At 42.4% G+C, this 21,102-nt stretch overlaps 1 protein-coding gene across 7 annotated transcripts in view; it reads right to left on the minus strand.

Annotated features, from left to right (window-relative positions):
• STAG1 (STAG1 cohesin complex component) overlaps nt 1–21,102 on the minus strand; it is a 275,465-nt gene that overhangs the window by 235,463 nt on the left and 18,900 nt on the right. For 2 of the 7 annotated variants that reach the window (XM_068280394.1, XM_068280393.1), the window contains exon 2: nt 13,841–13,962. The exons of the other annotated variants lie outside the window; for them this stretch is intronic. The gene's annotated coding sequence lies outside the window, so the exon portion shown is untranslated. The remainder of the gene's footprint in view (nt 1–13,840; nt 13,963–21,102) is intronic. 7 annotated transcript variants of the gene reach the window in all.

Genomic DNA, 21,102 nt, shown 5'->3' on the forward strand with positions numbered 1-21,102 from the left:
GTCTATCAGACGCGCATCGCCGCCTCTCCCCCGCCCCTCTCAGTGAAGGAAGACTGAGAGGGCCGGGGGAGAGGCGGAGATACGCGTCTGACAGACGCGCGTGGGGCAGGGCTGCGGCGGTTAGCCCTGCCCCAATGCGGAAGCGCTCCCCCCGCATTACGGAGGGGATTTGGGGGGACAGGGACCCCCGTTAAGCCGCGGGATAGTGGCGTTTTAGCAGGGGCTAGCGATGAGGTCTGAAGCGAGATCTATTCTCGCTTCAGACTCTCTTTAAGTATACTTTTAACCACCCTAGCGTTCTGGACGAGCTGAGCTCGTCCAAGAAAAAGTTGCTGCTAGTGTTTCGGACGAGCTCAGCTCGTCCGGCACTTCCCCCACTCACCGCTGTGCAGCGCGTGCATTCGGCCGCCTTCTCTGTGCTGCTGCGGGACTCCCTCTCCCTCCTGCTGGGCTCTGATCGCCGGTCCCCACTCCCCTCTTCTCTCCGCAATTCTGCGGAGATCCGGCAGTCAGGGAAGATGGCGTAGCCCAGCCACTTCCTCTGACGCCGGCTCCTGCGCCCCCTAGTGTCCGTCGCGGCGACAGCATCTTTAGATTACATAGGGAAACAAACTATGTAATCCAATCATGCTACTGTAATTCAAAAAGTTGTTTGCACAAACACAAACACCTGACAGCTCTCAATAAAAGCCCTGAACCGTTACTGCCTCTCCCTCTTTCAGAGTCCCCAGCGTCCAGTGTTAGTCTGTTGTCAGCTATCATCTGTGATTTCTGTGCGATTTCTGTGCGATTTCTGTGCGATTACTGCTTTTTTCCAGCCTTAGCTTCGTTCATATTACTGTCAGATTGCGTATTGCTTTCCGTCTTTTTCAAGACGCTGTGATCCCTGTGCGTTTGCTTTTGCGGGTTTTTTTTTTCCGCTGACCGTGACCCCGTACCCTGCTTGGGGTCATGGCCTCGTCCTCCCGGAGGCGTGTGCGTGACGAGGAGTTGCTGGAGGTCCTCGAGGCAAGCGACAGCGAAGACGAGCTCCTAGAGGAATCGACAGACAGCGAGGTTCCCGGTAACCTGTCTTCGGAGACGGAGACCAGTGATGAGGAAGCCGAGGAGCCAGTGACGGTCGCACGCACCTGGTGTGAGCTGGGGAGCCCCACTCAAGCTCCGCCACCCAGGTTCCCCTTCACAGGGGCACCCGGGCAGAAGATCGCGTGCGACGAGAGTCCGCTGTCCTTTCTGGAGCTCTTCCTGACTGATGACGTCATCCGCAAGATCGTTGAGGAGACGAATCGCTATGCAGCGCAACATCAGCAGGAATCTTCTCTACCCAGGTTCTCGCGAAGCAGGAAGTGGGAACCTGTGACCAGCAACGACATCTGGGTGTTCCTGGGGCTCGTCATCCTCAGGGAGTTGTTGGTAAGCCGCTGCAGAAGTGGTACTGGACCACTAATAAGATCCTCAGTACGCCCTTCTTTGGATCTGTTATGTCCGAGCCACGGTACACCCTCATCATAAAGTATTTGCACTTCGGAAACAACGAGGAGTTTGATGAGGCCACCCATCCCGCACCCAAGCTGAAAAAAAATTTGGGACCTATACCAGATGATTGTTGCGACCTTCAAGGCTGTGTATGTTCCAGATCGCGACATCACGGTTGACGAAAGCCTCATGGCATATAAGGGGAGACTGAGCTGGGTGCAATTTATTGCATCAAAAAGGGCACGCTTTGGGGTGAAGTCGTTTATGCTCTGTGAGGCCAAGTCCGGGTACATCTGGAACTCTGTAATTTACACGGGCAAAGACACCAAATTTGCCCCTCAGTTCAGCCAGTTTGGGTGTGCCACCTCCTCTGTCCTAACCCTAATTGAGCCATTGCTGGATCAGGGGTACTGCCTGACGACAGACAATTTCTACAGCTTCCCTGAACTTTTTGATTACCTGGTCCAGCATAAAACCGATGCCTATGGTACCTTGAGGGCTAACCGTCGCAATCTGCCGCCGGCCTTTTCTGCCAGGAAGCTGAAGAGGGGGAGGTCGTTGCCTGGCAGAAAGGCAAAATGATGGCTCTGAGGTGGAAGGACAAACGTGATGTATGTGTCCTCAGCACTATTCATAATGCCGAGACTGTCCGCACCACCAAAAGGAGTAAACAGGAGGTGGATAAACCCAAAGCCATACTGGATTACAACAACACTATGGGGGTGTGTGGACACGGCTGATGGAGCCATGACCTTCTACCCGGCTGTCCGCAAGCAGCAGCGGAAATATTATAAAAAAAATTTCCGCCACTTACTTGAGCAGTGCTTGTGGAATGGCTATGTGCTATACAAGAAAAGCTGTGTAAGGCCTGTACCCCACCATGACTTTGTCTGGCAGCTGACGGAAGCAATCTGCATGAAGTACCCCCCACCAGAGTCAACATCTAGACCGGGGCGCAGGGCATCATATGTCGTGAATCCGGCACGGCTTTCAGGGAGACACTTTGTGGAGTACTTGCCACCGACCCCACAGAAAGCAAACCCTACAAGAAGGTGCGTTGTTTGCTGCAATAAGGCCAAAGATGGCAAAAAGATGCGGAAGGAAACCCGCACTTTTTGCCCCGACTGTGACGTGGCACTTTGCGCATTACCATGCTTCAAGATCTACCACACTAAAGAAGTGTTCTAAAGTACACTTGTACTCTGTATAATTTTGTTTCTGCCTTCATTTATTTATTTCTGCATTGATTTATTTATTTCTGCATTTTCTTTATATTTCTGCATTGAGGAAAAATGCAAGGTATTTCAGTTTGTCATTAATAAATTTTATTTTATTTTTGACAAGAATTAGTGTTTGACACTTTTATTATACTCAGAATGTATACTAAACTCTTGCTTGGCTCATTTTGGTAAGTTACAGGAAACAAGGTGCTGAAAATTAAATGTACCACTTTTTGCACAGAAATCCTTGGGAATCAGAACGCCGAGGTGGTTAAGCAATTAGAGGTCAGAAAAATCCCTTTGTGGCTGAGAAACCCTTCTGAGAAGAGGAAGAGATAAAAAGTACAATAGTTCAACATGTGTCTGCATGGAAGCTAAATGAACAAAGAAAAACAAAATTCCAGAAAAGTTAGGATCACTCTGCCCTCAACCCAACCCGACCCAATCCCCGTCCTCCCACCTCCCACATTCGCATTTTTCAAGATGGTGGTGGCATTTGATGCAGCAGTCCACTTAAAGAGAACCAGAGACGAAGGACCTTCATGTATTTTGCCATATATATCAATGGGAACATGACAGTAAACACCTACTCTGCTCTTTGTTTCATTCTTGTCTGCTAAATCTGCCCGTTATCAGCCCTGATAAAAATCCCCGACTGAGCATTCAGTCTGGCTTTGGCACAGAACGATTATAGCTGAGTGTCTTCTGTAATCTCTTTTCAAGCCCAAGTCTGCCCCTTTGTGGCTCTGCTATAATGACTCAGCTATAATCATTTCGGGTAAAGCCAGACTGATCCTCAGTCGGGGATTCTAATAGGCAGATTTAGCAGAGAAGAATGAAGCAGATAGAGTAGGTGTTTACGGTCATGTTCACACTGATATATATGGTCAAATACATTAGGGTGCTTCGTCTCTGATTTCCTTTAAACAATTTCAACAGTAGGTGAGGTTTAGCTAGACCGTATTGCTGCCTTTTTTATTATTTATATTGCTGTTGCTGTTATATGCTCAAATCTGCTTTTTAATTCAGGTCCTGTGTCTTTCACAGCACAAGCAATGAAAGTATCTCATGTACAAACAATTTCGATATAGAATCAATTCCTGAAAACATATCTGTTACCAAACAGTGAACTTGAATCCTGTTCATGCACACATGCTCTAATTAGCATTTGTTGGACCACACTGAGGTAAGATGCCACATTATTAGCAGGCAGAAGGTTCCACATGCAAGCGATTGGAAAGAAGAATGTGTGTTTATACCACACACTCTTATCAACACTGTACATTGCAACAAATAACGTCATTCTTCCTTAGCAAAGGTACTGTGCACAGACACTTCATAGATGTGCTCCTAACTCTGGCCATCTGCTTGTCTCCTCTCATTCTGGAAACAAGCATTTCTTATTTGCATTACTGGCCAGAGATCAGCAGATTTCTCCATACAGTACCACGGTTACACAGTATCTATGCTATAGAAGAGACAGGCAAAGCAAAATTAAGGAACCCAGCTAATAATGCAGAATTTAAAACAAACTAAAAACTCTATAAGGCAAGTCTTACACAACATAAGTACAGATGAGTGCAACATTGTTTTGTCTGCAATTCACCATGAGGGGAGTTAGCTTTGTTTCCTACTAATTTCACATAAGTGAAAATCTCTTTGAAAAGTGAACTTTTTAAGTGGACCTGAACTCTTGCACAGGACAGAAGGAAAATATATAGCAATGCACATTGTATGTATTTAGAGCAGCCTTTCTCAACCTTTCTACCCTGGAGGAACCCTGCAAATAGCTTTTGAATCTCAAGGAACCCCTGCAAACAATTTTTTGATCTCGAGGAACCCCCACATTTATTTTGCAGGAGGCGTGGTCTTTAAAAGTATGTGTGGTTGTTTATTTCACTACCCCCTATTACACTGCCACTCATCATACTGCCTCCTAAGCCCCTAATTTAGTGCTTCTTGTTGCAGTACCACCTATTATAGTGTGCTCCATTATACATCCCCACGATGGGGGAAAATGCCAAGGAACCCCTGCAGTGTACTCAAGGAACCCTGGTTGAGAAAGCCTGTTTTAGAGTTTAGCCTTTCTAATTCCTCCTCATCGGTGACTAATCACCACTGTAATTTGATCTCTTAGCGGTGTCAGCTCAGGAATCACCTGTCATGGCAGAGCAGCTAATTTGTTAACACAGGAGGTAAATATGTCTGCTTTTATTAAAGCAGGAAGTAGGCACACAGCAAATTTATTGCAGGATTTGTATCATCTGTAACAAAAATGTTTTTCTTTAAAAGTTATTATGCTGTAGCATATCTTTTAGAGCAGAGAGGAAGTTCTGAGTTCAGGTCCACTCTAAAGTACATTTATTAGCCAAATACAACCCATACAGAACGTCTGCTCTGTCCTATTGCCGAATGTGGCTTCACTAAACACACTGTACCCGACTGTGCTATTCTTATCAATAACAGCTCATATTGATAGAGTGATCTGTATATTTATTTTTGTAATACCCGTTACACATCATTCAATTTCCCATCAAATCGATAATTCCCTTCTTGACGAATCAAGTTTCCAAAAGATTGTGTACAGGAGCGATCAGAAAAATCGATCTGTAACTTGATCAGACTTATAGAAAAATTAATGATTTGAGCCTGTTGATCTGACAGGAAACTGTATGGTATGCATCAGGCATAATAATAGATGTTGGCAATGCAGTGTTTGTAAAGTTTCATGGTTCATCTGCAGCCTCGGATAATGGGAATCTTAGCCCAGACGTTACCCATCTCCAAACATGCAGTTGTGCTCTGACTGCCCCCCTAACTGTTCAATGATCAGGTCCAGTCAGGTCATCAGAGAGGTTACTCGTCCCATCAAATGACTAAATACATATGGCTGCCGCTAAATCGTAACTGTAGGGAACTTGTCCATTTCTACTGCTCATAAGAAGCAGGCTGAGGCCTCTTGCCCACTGCAAACCCGATTCAGATTTGTGATTCTGAGTTTCCTTGGATGCTATCAACACAAGAAGAAAAACACAGAAAAAACAGCAGTATGCAGTACCAATTAAAAAAAAATCACAAATTGGAATCGCATGTAAAATTGCATCAAAAATCTCAAATCAGAATCACATGTAGTGTGCAAGAGGCCTTACAGCCAGTTTTAGGCCTCTTGCACACTACAAGCGATTCAGATTTTTTTTTATACGATCGATTTCTGATTGCAAAAAAATTAAATCAAGTTTTATCGGAATCGCATGTAATGTGCAAGAGGCCTTAGCAGTTTCAAAATGAAGATCAGTCTGTTGCTATGGGCAACAGAAAGATAAATACAGACTTGATTTCCTGTGAACTAGCACACCTAATTTTCATTGCAAAAGCACCCACAGTAAAAACTGTTGTGCTCAGTTACCACAATGTAAAAATGATGAAAAGACCATCTCAGAGACAAAAGCAGAACACTGATCTGGTAATGCAGGAACAGGGCAAACATTCAGGAATACAAAGACTGGTCTAATGCAAAAGTTATATGAGTTCTGAAGACAATACTGTATTAATGTGCAGATGGGCCTCTGGTGTCTGAAGCCTGGCAACACAGAATACTTACAACGTCATATTAAAAACTAAGTATTAATGTGTATGCATAGCTCCTCATTAGCGGAGGCTTCAGAATAACCTGTATTTATATTTTACAAGGAAGTCTGTACTGCCAAACTCATGAAGGTAGTCTATCACAGGAGCGCAAGCTGTATAGTTTAAAAACGTCTACACCGGAGACGTGTGATCTTTCTAGATAATAAAGAGGCTGCACATGGTCAGAAAAATGTATGCTAAAATGGTTCAATTAAATTAAAATTAAAAAAAGAAAGAAAGATTGATGCTTAGCATATACAGGATCTTCTCAAAAAATTAGCATATTGTGATAAAGTTCATTATTTTCTGTAATGTACTGATAAACATTAGACTTTCATATATTTTAGATTCAAATACACACAACTGAAGTAGTTCAAGCCTTTTATTTTTTTTTCTCATTGATGATTTTGGCATACAGCTCATGAAAACCCACATTTCATATCTCAAAAAAATTTGCATATTTCATCCGACCAATAAAAGAAAAGTGTTTTTAAAACAAAAAACAGTCAACCTTCAAATTATTATTTATTTGAAGGTTGACTTTTTTTGTTTTAAAAACACTTTATTGGTCGGATGAAGTATGCTAATTTTTTGAGATAGGAAAGGTGGGTTTTCATGAGCTGTATGCCAAAATCATCAATAAGAAAAACAATAAAAGGCTTGAACTACTTCAGTTGTGTGTAATGATTCTAAAATATATGAAAGACTAATGTTTATCAGTACATTACAGAAAATAATGAACTTTAAAATATAAATACAGGTTATTCTGAAGCCTCCGCTAATGAGGAGCTATGCATACACATTAATACTTAGTTTTTAATATGACGTAGTAAATATATGCTAATTTTTTGAGAAGATCCTGTATACTGTGTTTGGCAGGAGTTCATTTAAGTTGATATTTTAAACCAGGCCTGTGGAGTCAAAGTCAGAGTAATCAGAGACCAGGGCTGTAGAGTCGGAGTCAGAGTCATGGAGTCGGGGCAATTTTGGGTGCCTGGAGTCGGGAAAAATGCACCGACTCCTAATGAATTTAAATTGTAATTGAAATAGAAAATATGATCAAATGTTCTATTTCTCAGATAGTCATCATAAATAATTTTATTTATACATACAGTAATAGCTGTGCTTAGTCCACAAAAATGAAATAAACCAATCAAAATTAGTTACTTGTGATGCTTCAATAAAGCAGTCCCCGTATTTTTGAAGTCAGATATACACATCTGATTGTGACTGTATATATATATGATGTGTACACAGGAATCTCTTATCTATACGAAATAACATCTATGCTGTAAGAATAAAGCCTGATGTGTAGCCGTGTCACTAATAGAGATGGTCAATGAGATGGAAATAATTCTGTGTTGATTCTGATTTATGCAACAGTATGCACTCTCTTTGCTCATGAAATCAAATAATTTGATATGTTGTTAAAATTTGGTTTGGGGACTACGAATTAAATGGTACCTGAGACAGATGAAAAGAAAAGTTTTATACATACCTGGGGCTTCTTCCAGCCCCCTTCAGGCTAATCAGTCCCTCGCTGTCCGCCTCCACCACCTGGAGAATCTGCTAGGAGTCCTGGTAATTCTGGTAATTCAGCCAGTCAGCGCAGTCCGGGCGCATGCCGCTCCCACAGCCAGGAGCATTCTGCATCTCCGCAATAGTGCTGCGCAGGTGTAGTACGCTCCCGACGGTGGAGTGTGTGCATTTGCACTACGCCCGACTGGCTCAAGTACCTGGACTCATAGCAGAAGATCCAGGTGGCGGAGGAGGACAGCGAGGGACTGATTATCCTGAAGGCGGCTGGAGGAAGCCCCAGGTATGTATAAAACTTTAATTTTATCTGTCTCACGTTTACTTTGTTACACAGTAGTACTATACTCTACATATGCACTCCCCACAGAGCTGCAGGGAATCCACTGAGAATGTTGTGCACATTGAACACAGAGGTGTTGTCTATCACTCATAAACCTGGTTCAGATTGTGCATAAAGAATGTGTAATAGAGGAAGAATCTCCGTATTCCCCTGCAGAGTACCTGCACATCCCTCTTACATGTACCCACAGTCACATTGCCTAGGGCCTGATAGATGTTCTTTGTTCCGGTCTGTCCCTTTTACAAGTACTCTTACCAAGGACTAGTTTTAGTCTATGACTAAAGGGAATAAATATAGTAGTCTACAGATCCTTCTCACTTCAGTTGTCTTTTAAAATTCCTAAGCGTTGGCAGTTAAGAGATGAATTTCATGTTACATACTTTCAATCAACAAGATTTTAATTTTCAAGTTAGAGGAATCCTAAACTGAGGAGTCGGAGTCGGTGGATTTTTGTACCGACTCCACAGTCCTGTCAGAGACCACCAAAAGAAAGCTCTATTAGTGGGAAGAAAAGGAGGTAAAATTAATTTGGGTGCTAAGTCGTATGACTGAGCAATAAAAAGTTGCGAAGTGTTGAATTGTAAAAATGGCCTGGCCACTAGACGGGTATAAACTTCTGGGGATCAAGTGGTTAAAGAGAAATGTAAGGATTATGAATTATTCAGGATACCCACTTTTTCTTTATATATCCTGGTGTGAGCATAAGAAACACTTTCTATATCTATATAATGCTACATAGCTGCGCCCTACCACTGAGGCTGAGCTTAGGTTGTTTATTATGCACGATTTCCCCCACCCGAACATTCAGGGACTCCAGTAATATTTTCCACTGGGTTCAGAACTGTGGGTAAACGAAAATTCCGCAGAGATCACCTGCCAGTAAAAAAAGATGGCGCCACCTGTGGTACATTTCAGAATGTAAATCAGGGAGAGGAAAGATTTTCCAATGGACTAAGTTATAAATGATTTTTTTTTTTTTTTTTTTTTTTTTTTACTACATTTCCCCTTTAAGCTGAACCTCTGATTGCAACATAGTCTAAGTGGTAAAGGGAAGTCACATGTGGTTTACAAACAGAATTGATGATTTTTGCATTATATCTTCCCCAAGTTTTAGGTGTAGTAAAACATCTAAAACTACATAACTAAACACATTTAAAAAAAACTTCCTGTGATCCATTTAAACACAAAGTCCCTCCTCTTGCAGCAGACTGGAGGCTTCAAGTAACCAAAGTGAAACTTCCTAGCAATCTTCAGAAACTCGGGTTAACGCAGACTGAGCCTGATGGGAATCAAAGAACAAACTAACAAAAGTGTTAATTACTATAATTGAAAACTCCAACAACTCCTGTAATTAAAAAAGGGGTTCTCAGGATCAGTATACAGTAAGGGTGGACACCTTATTATGGAGTTTAGGAGCAAGTTCCATTGACAGCAACAGCAAACAAATAGTAATAATAACTCCAACGGTAAAGAGTGTAATTTCTGAGGAGGCCTGGCTCCTGAGATTTGCGCAGTCCTGGCACACCTGGTATATCATATCACAAACACAAAAGGCATTTGTCACAGCTAGCAGATCAAAGTCTAGCAACATGATACAGCTGACTGAAGTATGGTTTCTAGAATTTAAATGAACACTGTCACGGTCAAGTGGAAAAAAATTGCTGACTAGAGCAGCTGCCCAATATTCTCTAAGACAAAAGGTACAATTAGTGTCACTGCATGAGTGTACAAATAGCGCTTCAAAGGCAAATACAATATGCAAATTCTCCAGGAGAGTTATGTACACTAGTTTCACACAGTAAAGAGCAATTCTAGTAAATCTATATTAGCAATGCATACCTGGAAAACATGACAATAGATAAGAGTGACATTTTTAATAGGAACAGACAGCAGTCGTTTTTCCAAGGCTTTTTTAGCCTTAACCGTTACACCATTCAGCCATTGGATATTACCGAACTACTCCTGCATGTGTGGAAATCTTAGCGAATTGGGGGAGGGGGGGCAAATCCAAATGTATTTAACTGACCTAAAGTATTTTCCATACGGCCTCATCTGCGCACGAAAGCCGAAGCCACTTATGAGCAGTTTCACTGTGCAGACGCAGCTATACCTGCACAGTCACACTACAGCTGAGCTCATATATGAAAAGCAGTGCGGCCGTGAGTGGTCAAAGGGTCCCTGGCAGCTGCGGTGGTCTGCAGGAGGACATGGTAAGCATTTGGAGGATCCATAGGCTTCCCTATTAGGCAAGAATCTCATTTATTTTAGAAATGCCTGGGGTTCACTTTAAGACTTACACACATGAGGTCTGTCGGCTGGAGCCAAGAGATGTATATTACTAGAAAGTGGTGAGGAGGGACAAAGCATAGTACATGATGGAGCGGCTTCTGTCTGGAGGGGTGAGTAGGAGAACAATGCGCTATGGAGTCATACATTGCCGGTATCTTCAGGTGATGTCTGGGGGATTCCATAAAAACAAATTCTTGTCTGAGGCGTTCCTTAATTAAAAAAAAGAAAAAGTGACAAGTGCAAAGTGTGTGTTCAATCTGCAGCATTCCATTGCAGCCAGATTTCATCCGGGCCCCTATTCATCTACAGCATACATGTCAAACTCCAGCCCGGGAGCCGAATCTGGCCCTCAGTGCCATCAAATTTGGTCCCCAAGTGGTTTTCTCACTTTGCATTATGTTTGGCCCACTTTAAACCACCAGAGATATACTGGAGGTGAAGTCCTAGATCAGAGAAGCCACATGGTGGAGGGAGGTAGGTCACTGGGCACCAGGGAACTGTATAAGGTTTGGAGAGGGCCATTAGACAGGAGGCAACTTTATAAGGGAGAGAGGTGACCACTAGACATTGAGGTTGGCCCGCGACTTGGTCCCAGTGTTCACTTTCGGCCCACTTTGTATTTGAGTTTGACAGCCCTGATCTACAGCAAAGTGAATGCCTGGGTCTCTGCAAAAATAGACAATGCAGATGGATAAATATGTATCAGGAACATCAGATCTCCCTATAATACACCGTTTTGCAGAACAATGCACAATGTAACTGTGACCTTGTGACCTCCTCACACTAATGCCCAATACACACAATGAGATTTTCAGATTTGCTAGATTATATCTAACATGTCCAATTTGATTTTCAATCGATTTTCCTTTCACTTCTATGGAGAATCCAGGGCTGTGGAGTCGGTACACAAATCTTCCGACTCCAACTCCGACTCCTCAGTTTCTGAAGCCACAACTCCGACTCCGGGTACCCAAAACTGCTCAGACTCCTCGACTCCGACTCCTTAGTCTAATACTTAACAGGGCTGTGGATTTTGTACAAAAATCATGCGACTCCGACTCCTGACTCCGACTCCTCAGTTTCTGAAACCACGACTCCGAGTGCCCAAAATTGCCACGACTCAGACTCCTCGACTCAGACTCCAACTCCACAGCCCTGGGAGAATCGATTGGAAATCAGATCAGACAATACTGGAAATAATCGATCTGGCAAGAAATCTGCCAGAAAATCTCATCATGTGTATTAGGCATAAGGGACTCAGGTGAAGGGATGAATGGTCTCTATAGCAGAAAGTGTCCCCACATTAAATAATGCATGGAAGTAATATTGCTGTGCAGCTTTATGGCCCATTTACACCATAGCTGCTGAATGTAATGTGTTCAAAGCAATGAAACCGCATTCTGACTTGTTCCCACAACGGGTTTTTGTAGCATATGTGATATTGCAAATATGTATTCAGAACTGGCCAACTAGAAGGGCAGGAACCTGAAATAGCACACTGTTTTGCCCCACAGTTCTTTTTAATTGTGTTTTATTTCAATATTAAATAAACTAGGATTAATATTGGAAGTAGTGCAGACCTCAAGGACGTTTTCATCTGCTGAATGTAATGTGTTCATGAAGAAAAACACAGGAACGATTTTTTTTCTCTATGAAAACTACTACAACATCTTCTCCAAAAGCCCTAGATCCGGCTTGTGTTTTAATGAATACTGCATTGAACTGCAGTGCAGAAAATCTTGGTAACTGCACATACATAAACCATTTTTCCATTTTTTATTACCTGGCGTGCAAAACCGCTTCCCTGTGCTATTGTCAGATTCTGCTAGATCAAACTGAAAAGTAATGCGTGAGCCATCCAAACTGCTCTCCCAATCCCATCATCACTCAATTGATGTAGTCAGGACACAGCTTGGACTATCACAGCTGGTCACTTGAACCTACCAACATGTATTAAGTGGGCACCTGTTCATTTGTGCTCCAGATAATGATAATGTGCTACAGTACTAAAAAAACAAAACAAAAACAAAAAAACAAATGTATTACTAGTTTTGCAACTGGCTTCAAAATTAAACCCTTGCTAATGACCTAGCACTAGGTATAAAAACTAATCTCTCCATTCTCTATCCCTGAACACTAAAGGGGCCCATACACCTAACGATTTTCCCGCCGATATACAGCCGATTCGATCACAGTGATCAAAACTGCTGTGAAATCGTCCGAAAGCGATCGTTCCCGTCGATCCATCCATGCGGAACATTTTTCTCGATCGCCGGCGGGTCGGGAGTGCGTAGATAGCGGCGTTCGAATGCCCGACGACCGACGCAATACAGCGGGTATATATTACCTGTTCCGGCCGGCGCAGGTCCCCAGGTCTCTGCTGTCTTCTCCGCTCTGGTCTGGTCTCCGGCATGTTTCACTTCTTCCTGGAGGGCGCTCTACTAGAGGGCGCTCTACTGTTTAAACGTCCTGCCGGGCAGGAAGAAGTGAAGCATGCCAGAGACCAGACCAGACTGGAGAAGAAGACAGGAGAGACCTGGGGAGTCGCACCGGCGGAGCAGGTAATGTATATGGGGGGGGGGGTTTGTTGGAGCGGCGGCAGCACCACCACCACCACAGATTGTGAACGGTTCACAATCTGTTTGCAGTAAGGCAGCCATACAATCCCTCTCTGATCAGATTCGATCAGAGAGGGATCTGTTGGTCGAGTCTGATGGCAAATCGACCAGTGTATGGCCACCTTAAGCTTCTTAAAACTATGCAAACTGCTAACCTCCCAACGTAGGTTTTGCAGATACTCATCATCTGTAGACTTCACACAGGTCAGCACTAGGCACCAATAGAATTGATGATGTGCACTTCGCAAACAAGGTAAGACAGAACATTTGTATCTCGCTTTTCACCTGGCAGACTCAGAGGACTTTGGGGCTGAAGCCACTTAGGGCGTGCGCTCCACAGCAACCAGGATCATTAGGGAGTCTCTCTCAATGACTCCTTACTGTTTTAGGTACTGTCTAGAACCAGGATTGAACCCTGGTCAAAAGGCATAAATCCTACATCAGTGTCCTAGACACAGGAGGTGAACGCCAGTGCTTTGCTTTCCAATAGTCAAGTGCAAGTGTCCAAACCAAAAACCCAGCAAGGAACTGTTACACAGCTCATATCAGCCAGGAATAAAACACAGACCTAAGCACCTGTCCTGTCTTTGGCTCCACTTTTAGTAGTCCTGGCTTCCATAGAGCAACATATGGACTCCTAAGCTAAGATTGATTAGCTTTATTAATTAATCCACGCCATTCTGCACCACATCACCAATGCCACTAGATGGACTGCCCATGTGCTATATACTTACCAATATTCTTTACAATTTCCAGAAGTTTCTGTTACTTGAACTAGAGAACCATGTCCCAAGATTATCAGTTACATCACACCGCTTGGAGATATCTACAGGTCTGTAGAGCCACGGCCCATAACCTAGAACAGAGCAATGCAACACTGCAGCTTAATTTGTAGTGCGTTGAAGGGTTTGATCAAATTGATATGAGAGAGAATGATCACATTGAGTGGCCATCGAGAAGTGTATGGCTACCTTAAAGTAATGCGTGTGGTTTTTCAATCACATCTGCAACAAGCAATGAAGTCAAAGGACCAAAACAATAACAGACCACCAGTTTTCATCAAAAAAAAAAAAAAAAAATCGAGTAAACATAAAAATGTAAATTAAAAACAAACAAACAAAAAAACAACTCTCTGAAGAGCTGCCGGACTCACTTTTATTACATACAGACTTCTCTAGCCCTGGACGTCCACTCTCGTGCAAAATATGACAGTAGGTTAAGTGCTATGACCCACCCCAGTCATAGAAATGACTGCCATTCCAAACAGACTGCAGTGTAGAAATGGTTCTATGCATCTATAACAGGGGTCTCAAACTCGCGGCCCGCGGGCCATTTGCGGCCCGCGATACAATATTTTGTGGCCCCAGGGCCCCAGAGCTTGTAGGGGCCCCCAGTGGCTACAAGAGGAAAAAAAAATTTTCAAATCGGCCTTATAGTTTTTGAGAAAATCGATTTTAAAGTTGCAAAGGAAAAAAATACACATTTAAAAACCCGCCGACTTTAATGGTTAATAGCAAATCCACCTTAAATGCTAGAAACCCTAAATTTGCAGGATATGTTAAGGAGATCATTAGGAATAAGAGGAAAAAACAATTTTTCAAAAAGACCTTATAGTTCTTGAGAAAATCGATTTTAAAGTTTCGAAGGAAAATAGTATACTTTTAAATGCGGTAAATGTCACTTTTAGTAGCAAGCCTAACGGTAGTGTAATTTTACATGTATCAAAAGAAAGAGCAATACATTTCCTGACAGAGTTTCCAGGGGGTCCATACGCAGCCGCAGCGCTTTGGCCAGGGATCGCTATACAGCCGTAATATGGCTGTATGAAGATTCCGGGCATTTTTTCCTATTTTCCCAATTTTTTTTTTTATGTTTAGAGTGGGCGGGCAGAGGCGGCGATCCGCCGCGATTGACGTCAGGAGGGGCAGAGCTGAAGCTGAAAGCTCTGCCCCTTCCAGGAAATGCCGGCGGATTGCCCCCGGGGCGATTTGGGGGCTCTGCAGCCCTCGTTTTGCGGCGGGGACACGTGAACTCCCTTATGCGGCCCAGCCTCATCCTGACTTTGCCTCCTGCGGCCCCCGGGTAAATTGAGTTTGAGACCCCTGATCTATAACTACAGGCAGTAATGAAGGTGATACATAACAGAAGAAACTGTGTGGAGGTGGCAGTAAATTACAGTACAGAGCATGCAGCAAGATGCTAAATAGAAACACCACTCATTCGTCATAAGTAATTATACATGAGAAGTAAGGAGGTATTCAGCATTGCATTAACACACCCATTTAACACAATCATTAGGACAATATGCATAGCTCCAGGGCTTGCTAAAGTCAATGCAAGACTTGTTAATAGAAGAATGTAAATACTTGTCAAACAAGAACTAGCAAGGTTGTGCATGAAGGGAGATTACCTAATCGTAGTCGGAATGCTCTGTATATAAACTATGCAATAGCCATCTTGTACGAAGGAAAACAATCTGCACTGCCAAATCAATGGCATTCCTTCCTGTGAGCACTAAGAATACTGGCATTTTTATACAGTAGATCCACATCTTTTCTAAGCCAAAAGTGAAAAATGCTAAAAAAAATAAATAAATAAATAAATAGGGGAAAATATCACTCCACTTCCTCTAGGTACTTTTTCACTTAGGATATCCTTGGTGATTAAAATGTATATAGCTTTACTTACCTGGGGCTTCCTCCTGCCCCTAGAAGTCACGTGCGTTCCTCGCTGCAGCTCCAGTCTTCTCCTGGGCCTCTTGTGATCCTACTGCAGGGAGCGTTTTGCGCATGAGCATGCATGAGAACTACACGTGCAGAGAACGCTCCCGGCAGCACGACAGAGGCACCCATGCATGCTCAGAAGCCACCAACCTGAAGGGGTCCGTGATACACAACGGGAGTGACGGGGACCCAGGAAAAGACTAGAACTGCCGCAAGGGACACACAGCCTTCTAGGGGCTGGAAGAAGCCCCAAGTAAAGCTATATACACTTTAATCAACTCAGGTATGCTTTAAGCAAGTGAAAAAGTAAATTGAGAAAGTGGAATATTTTTTTTTTCCCCCAAATTATTTAATTTTTTTTTTAGCCTTTTTCTCTTGCGCAAAAGGTGGATCAGCGCAACACCAGGCCGCCTCCGAATGGCCTCCATCAGAGATGCGCTGAGCCCCCCCAGGAACTACAAACGCACCTTGAACCCAAACAGAAGCTCTGCATATACATCAAAAGCATGGCTGTTAAGTGGGAGCAGCTGACCAAAAACAAATTACATTAGTACATAGCAAGGAAATGAGCAGCGCTACTTAAAAACAGACTAGTGCCTACCTGCAAAAGAGTGCAAGCCCCACTTGTGGGGTCGAATACACACCGAGCCATGCTTTTGGTGTATATGCAGAGCTTCTGTTTGGGTTCAAGGTGCGTTTGTGGGTGTGTAATAATTCTGGGTAAAAGAGGAAAGTTTCTGCATCCTCCAGCCCGATCCCAGAAGCCGGGTAGCCATGGCTACAATATAATACTTTTCAATGTAAAACACATGCTGTGCACAGTGAGAAAAGCAGCATGCTGCAAGTTTTTATTATTCCCGTGTATGAAAAAAAACATAATACAGTAGAATTAAACATGCTCATTAAGAATTGGCTTTCATTATCACACCTAGGTCCATATGCAATTGACTTTTTCTCCTCAGTTTTCTCCTGGGTGATATTTTTACACCTTGTCATAAGCTGCCTGTAGAAGTCAGCAGCAAGCAAAAAAATACTCAAAATAAATTTGACAGCACTTTTTCACCAACTTTTGGGTACATTTTCAGTTGTAAAATGCTGAAAATTTAGTTTACAAAGAAGATGAAAAGTATCTCCTAGGAGATAACTCAGGTGAAAAAAATGAATTGCATATGGGCCCTAGTGCCTAAAGGTGGCCACTAATGATCCAATATTTTTCATCCAATTTTTCCAAATCTATGTAATAGAAGGGTAAATTGAGTGAAGCTATTAAATGGATAATATAGACAGTCCCTTATATTACATAAAAATGGTAAGATTGGATGAAAAAGATTGGATCATTAGTTGCCAGGTTTAACACTTGAGTTTTCCTATGATTCTTGAAGTGCAAAACGCCAGCTGAAAGCACCGGAGAGTGAACAGGGCCTAAAAGTCATCAAGCTGTGTTTTGCCCCAGTTTTTTTTTTTTTTTTTGTACTATAGCCTAATTTCCTGCTAGAGACAGGACAACTAATGTTTTTTTTCTGTGGGTTCCTGGCAAATACAAGTACTGATTTTGTAAATAAAAGATTTAAAGGAACTCCAAGCTCTCCTGGGCATGCCTTTAAAGAGCCACTGAAGCGAAAAAAAAAAATATGATATAGTGAATTGGTTGTGTACTATGAATAATTACTAGAAGATTAGCAGCAAAGAAAATATTCTCATACTTTTATTTTCAGGTATATAGTGTGTTTTGTAACATTGCATCATTCTCTAATATGTGCAGATTACACAACACTCAGCATTCAAAATGAGTCTTTCAGAGCAGTCTGTGAAGTAATGACCTCTCCTCTAGCAGAGAAAAAGTAAACAGTTCACTTACAGTTGAGATAATAAAAGTCAGATAACAGCCCTCTCCATGACTAAGTCTATTAGTCGGAGAGTTAATGGCTTGTTTGCATAGAGATAACAACTGGAGTTTCTTAACTCTTCCTGTACTGGAAACAATGATGTATCTGATGTATCTTAATGTTTTGTTTCTTAGCTGTACTACACATACAAATCATAATATCATATATTTTTTTTTTCGCTTCAGTGTCTCTTTAAGCCAGACGACTTCCAACAAAGTCGTGCTATGACCCCTCTAGAGGAGCCTCTTGCAATGCCATGCGTGTCACTTCCTCTTCCTGCTTCATTCAGTGATTTACTTCTCTAACAGAGAAGACAGGGGTGACCCGGAAGTTATAACATAGCCAAGATGGCAGCCGCGATTTTTAAATTGAAATCGAACTAAAACTATTTGGTGTAGAACAGCGTTTCAGGCATCAAATTAAAGAGGAGAGCACAAGCTACAGAATGGTATGAATCTTTAAAGAGGAGCTGTCAGCCATACTATCTCAGGAAAAATAATATATATATTAGTAGATAAATACTTGCTCTACTTACATATGTATTGCACTGTCCACGTTATGATTCCTGTGAATTTTATAAAGGAAAAGTAGAGAATCCCATTCTAGACCGTTTCCATATTTACTGTGGCTATTTTAAAGCCAGTTGTGATGTAATATCCACCCTTAGTCTCCTCTGCCTGATTTGCCTGCCCTTCACTATAGAAAGTGCATTGTTTCAGCCTGAGAAATTTTGGCCAATCAGAGAGAAACAGAGGTGTGGGAGGGGAAAACAGGAGGAAAAGAGGCTTTAGCCAATCAGGCTGCATTAGTCAAGTCTGAGGGGAAGTAGGGAAGGGGGAAAAAAAAAAAAAAAAAAAAGACAACCGAGCATGCCCTGCAACTTCTTTTGTGTACCAAATAAGAGTCGTTAAAACTGGGGAATGATAATTTATCAACAAGTAATAGTGATTTTAACTTTTGGATTGCCTAATTAGCATCCTTATTACTTGTTTACCAGTTAAAAATAAAGAATTGATTTTTTATTTTATGCCAACACCAAGTAGGACCGGCACCACTCCAAAGTAGTATTCAAAGCTCTTTTATTGGATCAAAGAATGGCTTCAGCAATGACAGACGCTGTTTCGGGCCATGCCCTTTCTCAAATTACAACAGACTTTGACCTGGGCACTCTCATACTTCTACGATTATTGGTGATTCTCCGCAACGTGGCTTGTCTTTTGATTTTATGCCGACAGTTATTCTATGTACTTTGCAGTACTGGTCGGAGTCTTAAAGGTATGCCCAAGAGAGGTGCTCTGAGTCCCTTTAAATACATTTTGAGGCAAATTGAGATCCACTTCAGGTTCTCATTAACTTATCCACACAACGAAAAGCACCACACCACGAAAAGCACCGTACTCAGCATTGTGCACCCTTGAGAACTATTCCTGTAAATTTACAAAACCATGTGCAAAATCATTTTATTCAGATATGTAGATCACAAGAAAATCCAGATGGTTGACAAGCGGCTATAAAAAAAGCAAACCTCGGAATATGAAGACATTTAGCCATCAGAGCACAGACTCATGTCTAGAGCGGTTACAATTAAAAATGAGTGAAAGCAAATTCCACAATGAGCTGATTATTATCTAAGTACAGGCGCTAAGTGGAGATGCGATCCAGTAGAGCATTTTCTTCCATGCACATCTAGGACTATACTGTACCACGATAAAAACAAAAGGTAAACTAAATATACATAAACCAATTTTACAGTGGCTGCACAATCGCTGATTGCACAGGAGAAAAGGAAAACAGAGAAATGAACCCTGTATGTATTTAGAGAGTTTAGTTTGTCACAAGTTGTAATTTGATCTCTCCCCTGTGTCAGCTGACTGCCACCACAGATAAGCTCATTTGAAAGCACAGGATGTTAATAAGTCTGCTTCCATGAAAGCAGGAAGTAGAAACAGATTAATTGCAGGATTGGTATCAGCTGTAACAAAAATGTTTTTTCTTTAAAGTCTATTATGCTGTTGCATATCTTTTAGAGCAGAGAGGAAGTTCCGAGTTCAGGTTTGCCTTAAACAAGTATAAAGAGATATTCAACTAGTAACCTCCTTAGCGGTATGCACGACACTGTCGGGCATACCGCTCTGTGGCCCCAGGAGCCCCCTTAAATAAATAAATGTCCCAAATGTGTGTAAATCCTCTAGCTAGCACTAGGCTAGCTAGTAAGAGTGTCGGGCATCCCTGGATCACCGGCGTTCACCCCATTTATACGTTACCACCCCCCTGGATCCAGCGATCGCGCAGCCTCCTGGCACAGCTCCGGTCTCTCTATGGGGAGGATCGGGTCTGCGCATGACGTCATGTGCGATCCTCCCCATAGAGAAGACCGGAGCTGTCCGGGGAGGCCGCGCCGATCGCGGGATCCAGGCTGGGTAATGTATAAACGGGGGAGCGGCGGCGATCAAAGGGTGCCGGAGACTTCTAGCTAGCCTAGTGCTAGCTAAAGGATTTACACACATTTGGGACATAAAAAAAATAAAAAAAATTGGCCAAAAAGTAACAAAACCTCCTGAGCGGCTTAACGCTCAGGGGGTTAACAGATTAACAGATCTCCCTTTGGCAATCAAAAATGTCCAACACTAGTCTACCCTCCATCACTCTAATCTAGTACTTAGTTGAAAGAAATCAAACCTAAACCTTAGTCCTAAGGGTTGGTTCACCTATGACATAGCGTGAAAAAGTAGCATTTTTGGATGGTGCGTTTGCGATTTGCTATTGCTTTTTTACCGCATTTAACATTTGAGTTTTTTTACACAGATGTGTTTTTCATGCGTTTTAATGCATTTGCGGTTCGCTAATGGAAAACGCATATACATTTTATAATTTATGCAAATCACTAGGAAGACAACAGGAAGCGGAGACACCAGAGATCTTTATTTTTTAATTTAAAACAAAAAAAATGCATGAAAAACGCAATGCATATGCGTTACCATAGACTTTCATTATGTGCCTTTTGGCAGCCAGCCTGCATATTATGCAACACTACCAGCCTTTGCGGAACGCATACTGTACAAACACAGTGAAACAGCTTCTTCTGCGTCCCATAGACTAACATTGCTGCATAAAATGCAGTGTTTCCCGCTACGCTAGCGTTTCTGCTACATGTGCACCCAGCCTAAAAGTAGTAGTCGTGTCTTCCTAATCGCATACCTTCAGATCCCCAAACAGTGATTAAAGCAATTTTTACAATGTTGATTAGATCAACATTCAGATCGGACATTGACTGGGTCTAGAAGAAAGCTAGCATACGATTTTTCAGATCAGATTTCCAATAATTTTTCTAAATAAGATATCAATCAAAAATACATTTAAAAAAGAACATCCATCGAGAAACAGATT

Source organism: Hyperolius riggenbachi, chromosome 4 (genome assembly GCF_040937935.1).
Source record: "Hyperolius riggenbachi isolate aHypRig1 chromosome 4, aHypRig1.pri, whole genome shotgun sequence".
In the NCBI taxonomy this organism is placed as follows: Eukaryota; Metazoa; Chordata; class Amphibia; order Anura; family Hyperoliidae; genus Hyperolius; species Hyperolius riggenbachi.